Consider the following 9,526-nt stretch of genomic DNA (forward strand, 5'->3'; position numbering starts at 1 on the left):
GTTGATCAGTATTGCAATTGATTTGATTCAATGTTGATCGATTAACTTCCAATTTGTTTATTATCCATCCGTTTGTACTCAGTACATTTAATTTGTGGGTTAGAGATATTTTTTATTAGAATTTTTTCCACTTAGACCTTGATTTATTCTCTCATTAGCTAATTTACTTTCGTTTTATAAACTAGTTTCGTAACCAACCGAACTACGGTGATCGAGCTGGTCTAGTAGTACGAGGCGGGACACGAGACCTCGATCCCCGGGTACCCGAGTTCAAATCCCATCAATCATCGAGGAATTTTAATTCAGCGACTTTTCAGAACTAGCTTGAAGTAATTTGAAAAAAAAACAATTCCGGGCTAAATCCTAGTAAAATAACTAGTCCTACTGGATATTCACATAGTCAATTACGTACTTACTATTGGAAAAAAACAATTATTTTACTTACTAAACAAAACTTTACAAAACACAAAAAAAGGTATTAAATTGTTTACTAAATCGACCTACTGTAACTGGGTCCAAAACCTAAACTTCAAAATTACCGTTTCTAAACTTACATAAGACACTCAAAGGGGAAAAGGAATTTACGATCCGTCAAATTACTAAAACGTGTTCACAGACGGGCTGTGTTCACGTGACACGCCTGCCTGTGTTTACAAAGATCACGTGAGAGTGAGATGTTGACAAAAAGTAGTTCCTCCGCCACCAGGTAGCACTGACAACCTAAACTGTACTGCCCTGCGTCATACCGGAAACTGACACTCATAATGCGTTTAGGTACAATCCTATAAACCGGAAATGCGATCGCATTGTTACGCAATAACTTCCAACTTAAGTTCAGGGTCGCTTTCACAATTGGAACTGTTTGCAGTCGAGTGGTTCTAGTGTTTGTTATCAAATCTGAAGGCCACTGGTTCGATTCCAGGCAGATACGATGTTGGACTGGTGATTTTCATTGGGCTATCAATTGATGATAGTAGTTACAACATTTTGACGTTAAATAGCAACAAGAGTATGGTTTGGACTGTTCCCATAAAAAAAACGTTTAAGACTACAATAGCGTAGTTAAATACAACTAAAAAATGAAAGTGAGATTAGAATGACTAAATAGTATTGTGTTAAGTTGTTGATTCATACCGGTTTGATTGTAACTAGTACGATCAATGGACAGTATGATTTACCATACGTTACTGACCTTGCACATTCCTTATTTAAAATGCAACGTTTATCAAACCCAAGGTTCGGCTCGATAAATCAACGATAACCTGTTCTGTTATTGCAACTTGTCACAGCTGATATAGACAAAACTCCGAAAAGGTAAACTAACAGCCCATTAGTTTTTTTAGACATTTAACCAATGGAAAATTAAGATTGTTCATGTAATTTTCTAGTTATAATACCAAAGGTCATAAAAAAGTAACAAATAAAAAATCATTTTACTTATAGATAGTTTATTGAAATATATAGGCTAGACATAAATGCATGAACGCCCTCTGCCTGTATGTAATTTACTATACAGGTTGAATAAGAAGTCAAGACCCCCCCTATCTGATATTTTTCTAAGTAAATATACAGAGATATCATTTTGGTGGTCTTGCGATCTTGGCATGAAGTTTCATTTTATGATTTTGAAATGTTTAAATGTCCCCCAAAAAGGGGGGATTTAGGGGGCAACTCAAAATTTTGTAATGTAAACCCCTTTCAAATGACACCTAACTTTAAAGTGTTTATAAAAACTTTAAGAATGGTGAAAACCAGAGTTTGCTATTTCATCTCTATCCAAAATGATAGCCCGTCAAATGTTATGGAAAATCAATGGTAATATTGGTTCGCAACTGTAATGTTGGCTACCATTTTGAATTTTGAACTGATTTTCACCATTCTTTAAGTTCTTGTAAACACTCCAAAATGAGGTGTCACTTGAAGGGGGTTCATATTAAAAATTTTGAGTTGCCCCCAAAAAAATGTTAAATCATAAAGTGAAACATCCCGCTATACCACCGCTATGACCACCAAAAGGATATCTCTGTATATTTACTTAGAACAATATAAGAGGGGGTTCTTACTCTTTCACCCTGTATGTATACTACTATATGATGTATATGTATATGTTACTATATGACGTAACTAACGCTAAATGTAACTTACATATACACGACAGAAGCCTAATTTACATTAAAAATCTATTGTCCATTATAAGTACGAAAGTTCTGAAAATGTCTAGACGTAGCAGGAACTATAAAATCTACAGAATTCACCTTAACAAGCGGTCCAAATAAACATTGAACTACAGGTACTCAGGTTTAACAGACAAGAAAGATGTACTTTATTACCTTCTCTCTGGTTTTACACTTTTTGGTATGGAACACCAATTTCAATTGTTTTTTTATTATTGTATTTCATTTGTATGTATCTATGACAGTGACATTTATTATTCTTTTCGTGAGACAACAGCCCAAACCCTAGCCTAACATCGATCTATTGTTTAGATAGCCTCTCATAAAGCATCACTAATTGATCACCCAATGACAAATGATTTTGATCAAGAAGTAATCAGCTTGAAATTAAACCAACGACCTTCATATTTGTATTGTTATTGAAATTTGATTGTTGTTCAAGCAGCTGATGACCCATGTTTTGGGGGCTAAAGAATACATCCGAATAATTGATTCGTGTCAATAATTCATGATTTCACCAACCAATACAAAAAACATTTTCCCCAAAATTTAAACAAGAAGAAATATATTTGTAAAACTTCGTAGCTATCTTGTCAAGTATTTTCAATTAGGAGTTTTATTTTTGCCCTACAAGTTTAATTTTTACCATTGACTATACACAGAGTATACTTTTGATTTATGATGATGATAAAATTTATGAGGAGGGTCTTTAATCGATTGTTTTGTTCAACCGTTGTTTTTTGTTACAGGGAGAAATACAATAACATTTTATATTGAGCGAGTATGGAACGCCTGCAATTTGTTCTGCGGCAGTCTAAAAACAGTTGTGTTTTGCCGTAGTATACCACAACTTGAAGGAGCTCATACTGTCTCGGCAACTCAAGAAAGGCAGACAAATACGTACTAGCTTAATAATCTCTTATGAAATAAAAGAGGCAACTTTTTATTCGAAAATAAACTCAGTTGTCAAGCATAATTTATTATATTATTATTATGCTGCTCAATGAAAAATAATCAACAAAATTGACATAAACGTTATCACCATGAATCAACTGGTTTCCAAAAGATAATTCTGCATTATTGTGTGAAATATAAAAGCCAATTGGGTCAAATAACATCCCCTCTAAGGATTTATCATCCTATGAAAATTATCTGAAAACATGTTAAGGTTAGCCCGAACCAGTTTTTTGTAGAGGGCGTTTTGTTGTTTACTATTTTGTTCCTTGTTATTTAACCTGTGCAAAATTATTTGCCGAACGAATCTATCTAATTGTTAAATAGCTTGTCCTCATAGTATAGTAAAACACAAATCTTAACATTTACCCTAACATATAAGTGAAAATTCTTGGATTAGTGTAAAAAACGTCATCAACATGAAACACAAAAAACAGGCTTCAAATATTTTTTAGGAAGGACGTCTACTTCTCACCAGGGCGGATTTCAATGTAACCTACCACAGGCCGATTAAGGAAGTAAGAGCTTTTGGTACCAAAATGGGTTAAAAGTACCAGTGATTGATCATGTAAGTAAGTAACTGCATCTTTTGAGTAATTATTTTATTTACATTAAAGCTGTATACGGCCTTTAAAAAACTGATAAGTGTAGTTAAAAATTAATTATTTTTAACGTATTTTTTAATTCCTAAACGACATGGTATATTAGGTGAGGTCAATACTTCAGTATGATAAATATTTTTGGGCCTCACTCACCTTATTGCAATAAGGAGAACGCAGTCCTTGTCAAATCACAATCATACACAGTTCATTGCACATAAACATTGATGATACAAAAAATATACAAAAAAAATAAAAAAAAAAAATCTGAAATTTTAGATTTAAAATCTGAAACTGTCTGAAATTTTAAATTTAGTTTTATTTTTATTTTTGTATATTTTTTATCATCAATGTTTATGTGCAATGAACTGTGTATGATTGTGATTTGACAAGGACTGCGTTCTCCTGATTTCAATAAAGTGAGTGATGCCCAAAAATATTTATCATACTGACGTATTTTATTAGCAAACCGAAAATCAAATTTCTCTAAAAACGAAGATCTACAGCAGTAAGTGGCCGGGGTCGGTTGGACCTGAAGTCAATGACCTTTGAATAATGTATTTCATATATTGTCGTATTGTAAAACGTTACAAGATTGATAAATATATCAAATAGTTTTGGACTACAACTGTCCAAGATAGACTCGTAGAGATAGATTCGTATTATATCTTTAACGCGTAAAATGCAAATGAAAAAGTGAAATCTTATTGTGCATTGATATTGCCTAGAGACCAATGGAAACAAACTTGGATTCTTAGTAGGAAGAAAAGGAAGTACAGTATAACACATTAAAGTTAAATAGAGAGCTAGAATAAATAAACACCTCTTGCCAGATCATTAGATGATAATTAATTGCAATCAGAATTTTGACAGTGTAACAAAACATTAAAAACCCCTAAAACATGACCTTTGGGTTAGTACACGTCTTAGAAAAACTAATTAAATATTATTGTTATAGAATTTTCACAAATAAATCAGGTTTTAAATGTTCAGGATTACATCAAACGGGGAAACATTTGAACTTTGAATTAAAATTGCTGTCAAAAATCTTAAATTATTTAATTGTACCTTAATTTTCGACCTACTTGCACCGGGCCTTTACAGTAGGATTCCACAAAAGGTTATACCCCTCATACCACATTTTCTGTTCAATTTTACTTAAAATTATATAGTAATAACAAAATATTAAACGAACACTATAATTTGATTTATACACCTTTTTACCCTTCTAATTCTTACCTCGGCTGGTGTGTGCCTACAACCACACGCAAGGAGATCGGCCGACTGTTCGCGGATAAAGTTCCGCCAAACAAACCAAGAAATTCTAAATGTCCAGAAGCCATAATGTCAACAATACGGATCCTGTTACATTGCCCGTTATAGTTACATAAGTACATGTAACGCAACAATCGGATGGTAACTTCTACCACACACCTGATCCTGACAGCTGATTTTGGCAGGTATACCAATGTTTTGCTCCATTTTTTTTACATTTTTTAAAATTTACAATCTGTTCAACAAAAAATAGAACAATAAGCAAATTTGATAAAATTTAAACACAGTAGTTAGTTTTTATCCAACAATAGATCTAACACACAAACTTTGCATATTTGGTACAAAGTTTAAAGTCTAAAAACGACTACTTAAGTCCAAAACATGGACTCTTTTCAATCTGTATGTATAGTTGCTGTTGTCCAATAAATTTAAAGCAAGGTAGTTAGGATGGTACTCTAATTTCTTTAAGTATTTGGCACTTAATTTTGAAATTTCTTCTTTGACTGTTGGGGTTCGACTGTCCCTGTGAATCACTTCGTTATTGACGAACCATGGTGCCTGGATAATGTGTCTTAGAACTTTAGACTCGCCTTTGGCTCGCTGGGGGCTCCACCCCCAGGCCCACTTTTTTGGTTGGGGGTTAATACAAAAAGGCCATGGCGCAAGACCTACAATCGTGCCAAATTTCAGATATCCAGTTAATCTAGAAATGGGTAAACGTCATTTTGACTTATACACCTGTAAGAATAACATTGGGGTGGGGGAGGGGTTTAATATTTGGGGGGAGGATGTATTTGTAAAATTTACCTTTCCGTAATGGGCGCAATACCTACAATCGTGCCAAATTTCAGATATCCAGTTAATCTAGAAATGGGTAAACGTGATTTTGACTTGTGCACCTGTAAGAATAACATTGGGGCGGGGGGTTTAATATTTGGGGGGGAGGATGTATTTGTAAAATTTACCTTTCCGTAATGGGCGCAATACCTACAATCGTGCCAAATTTCAGACATCCAGTTAATCTAGAAATGGGTAAACGTGATTTTGACTTGTGCACCTGTAAGAATAACATTGTGGCTGGGGGGGGGGGGTTAATATTTGGGGGAAGGATGTATTTGTAAAATTTACCTTTCCGTAATGGGCGCAATACCTACAATCGTGCCAAATTTCAGACATCCAGTTAATCTAGAAATGGGTAAACGTGATTTAGACTTATACACCTGTAAGAATAACATTGGGGGGGGGGTTGTAAATATTACCCTTAACTTAGGATCCCATACTACAATACTGCCAATTTACAAGTCTCTAGCACGTTTCTAAACGATTCAGATGACCATAACAAAGTCATCAAATTTCAATGTTACTCTCCATAAGAATGACACGGGGCTCGTAAAAACTTTCAAATTTTGACATTAAAATTAAGTTTTGGGGGTCAAGGAGAAAAGTAACGAAAAAACATGTAGTGAGTAAAATTTAAAGTTAAGTAAGGAAATTACAAAGCAATAATAATATTTGCAAAAAATATTTAAGTATGAAAAAAATAGCGAAAACCGGTAAAAATTTGAAAGAAATTTACCAAATTTTGAAAGTAGGGCGTTTTTTGAAGGTTAAGGAGTGCGATTTTCCGAAAACGCCCTTGAGGGTTTTGTAGAAAATTTAATTCCTAACCATGAAAATTCATTCAAATCCTTTCTAGCTCTTACCGTGTTCGAGCTATATTCGTTTGAAAAAAACGTGTTTTGTCGTTTTTACATGTCCGCCATTTTGGATTTTTAGGGGGTTGAAATTTTAAAATGGTTTTTTTACGAATTTCACCGTTAATGTAAGATACCATACTGCAATACTACGAAGATTCAAGTCTCTAGCACGTTTCTAAACGATTCAGATGACCATAACAAAGTCATCAAATTTCAATGTTACTCTCCATAAGAATGACACGGGGCTTGTAAAAACTTTCAAATTTTGACATTAAAATTAAGTTTTGGGGGTCAAGGAGAAAAGTAACGAAAAAACATGTAATGAGTAAAATTTAAAGTTAAGTAAGGAAATTACAAAGCAATAATAATGTTTGCAAAAAAAAAATATTTAAGTATGAAAAAATATCAAAAACCGTAAAAAATTTGAAAGAAATTTACTAAATTTTGAAAGTAGGGCGTTTTTTGAAGGTTAAGGAGTGCGATTTTCGGAAAACGCCGATGAGGGTTTTGTAGAAAATGTAATTTCCTTTCGCTAAAATTCTTTCAAATCTGTTCTAGCTCTTACCGTTTTCGAGCTACATCCAGTTGAAAAAAACGTGTTTTTTTTGTTTTCAGAGGTCCGCCATTTTGGATTTTTGGGGGGGTTAAAATTTGAAAATTGTGTTTTTACGAGTTACACCGTTAATGTAGGATCCCATACTGCAATACTACCAAATTTCAAGTCTCTAGCACGTTTCTAAGCGGTTCAGATGAGCGTACCAAGTTCGGTATTTCTCAATGTTATTTCCCATAAGAATAACATGGGGGGGAAATTCGAAATTTCGGGAGGGTTAAAATTTGAAAATGCGACTTTTCGGATTTTTCCCGGGGGTTTGGGCACTAGACCTACGACCACCGAAACTTTCAAGTCTCTAGCTCATCAGTGGTCTAGAATTTGTATCCCTTAGTTACATATGCGGCTGTATAGTAACTTATTTAGAGATTGGAATCTTTGGATGATGTTCAGAATTCAGATTGTATTCACTGGATGTCCCCCACAGTTCGATACCGTACGTCCACACTGGTTTCAGAATAGTTTTATATAATAGCAATTTATTTTCTGTTGTTAATTTTGAATCTATATATTAATTTGAAACTGTTTTTCTTTGTCACAGCTATTTTGTAAAAACGGCTGGGCGTAGAAACTCGGTAGAGGTGTCTAAAGAAAGGTCTTGGTCTGTAGATGAGCCATCAAAAGAGAAACATGGTGAATTCCCTTGGGGCTCTGCCCCCGTGGCCTTTAAATTCCCATCCCATGTTATTCTTATGGAGGGAAAACTGGGTTTTTGTCCCAGCTAATTGGAGAGAACGGCTGGGCGTAGAAACTTGGTAGGGGTCTCTAAAGAAAGGTCTTGGTCTGTAGATGAGCCATCAAAAGAGGAATGAGGTAAATTCCCTTGGGGCTCTGCCCCAGAAGCCTTTAAATTTGCCTCTTCAGATTTGTTTACATTACGACCATCTATATATTAATTTGAAACTGTTTTTCTTTGTCACAGCTATTTTGTAAAAACGGCTGGGCGTAGAAACTCGGTAGAGGTGTCTAAAGAAAGGTCTTGGTCTGTAGATGAGCCATCAAAAGAGAAACATGGTGAATTCCCTTGGGGCTCTGCCCCCGTGGCCTTTAAATTCCCATCCCATGTTATTCTTATGGAGGAAAAACTGGGTTTTTGTCCCAGCTAATTGGAGAGAACGGCTGGGCGTAGAAACTTGGTAGGGGTCTCTAAAGAAAGGTCTTGGTCTGTAGATGAGCCATCAAAAGAGGAATGAGGTAAATTCCCTTGGGGCTCTGCCCCAGAAGCCTTTAAATTTGCCTCTTCAGATTTGTTTACATTACGACCATCTATATATGAATTTGAAACTGTTTTTCTTTGTCACAGCTATTTTGTAAAAACGGCTGGGCGTAGAAACTCGGTAGAGGTGTCTAAAGAAAGGTCTTGGTCTGTAGATGAGCCATCAAAAGAGAAACATGGTGAATTCCCTTGGGGCTCTGCCCCCGTGGCCTTTAAATTCCCATCCCATGTTATTCTTATGGAGGAAAAACTGGGTTTTTGTCCCAGCTAATTGGAGAGAACGGCTGGGCGTAGAAACTTGGTAGGGGTCTCTAAAGAAAGGTCTTGGTCTGTAGATGAGCCATCAAAAGAGGAATGAGGTAAATTCCCTTGGGGCTCTGCCCCAGAAGCCTTTAAATTTGCCTCTTCAGATTTGTTTACATTACGACCATATGCATAATTCTACACTTTTTAATGCAACAGCTGTTAAATGTTTAAATTGTGATTTATTGAATTTGTCAAAATGAAGTATTTGAAAAGGATTTTTCTGATTTTAAAATTGATTTTCTTCTGAATCGTGTCATGTTTTGCAATATAATGTTCTATTACCAAATCAGTGGAAAATCCTATTATCACAGTAACTCTTAAAATTATTTCTTTTGGAGTTAACTTATATCTATTGTATGGGTTGGTTTCTGCCCTTTTTACAACTTCTTGGAGATTGTACCTAGGTGATATTCGTTGGCATATTGCATCTGTAGACGAAACTTGGGTTGGTGTGATTATTAGAATGGAAAAGAGTGAGAAATCCTGGACAATTCGATATAGGCTAAAAATAAAACTGAATTAACACTGTTCTACATTTCTTGAGCAATCATTGAAATAACCGATTTGCAAACAATGGAAACATAGAAAAAGTCATAGAACACAACCAAGTAGAAGAAATAGAAATAATGTTATTTTTTAAATTAATAATCGTTATCATATACAACCTAATGCGGCTATGAGAGGGAAAAATT

At 34.8% G+C, this 9,526-nt stretch overlaps 1 protein-coding gene across 1 annotated transcript in view; it reads right to left on the reverse strand.

Annotated features, from left to right (window-relative positions):
• Window positions 1–5,025, reverse strand: part of LOC128988617 (facilitated trehalose transporter Tret1-2 homolog) — a 58,779-nt gene extending 53,754 nt beyond the window's left edge. The window contains exon 1 of the mRNA XM_054410074.1: window positions 4,967–5,025. The gene's annotated coding sequence lies outside the window, so the exon portion shown is untranslated. The remainder of the gene's footprint in view (window positions 1–4,966) is intronic.
• Between the last annotated feature and the right edge of the window lie 4,501 nt (window positions 5,026–9,526).

Source organism: Macrosteles quadrilineatus, unplaced genomic scaffold (assembly GCF_028750875.1).
Source record: "Macrosteles quadrilineatus isolate MER2022 unplaced genomic scaffold, UCM_ALF_1.0 Scaffold_3__2_contigs__length_128488019, whole genome shotgun sequence".
Classification (NCBI taxonomy): domain Eukaryota; kingdom Metazoa; phylum Arthropoda; class Insecta; order Hemiptera; family Cicadellidae; genus Macrosteles; species Macrosteles quadrilineatus.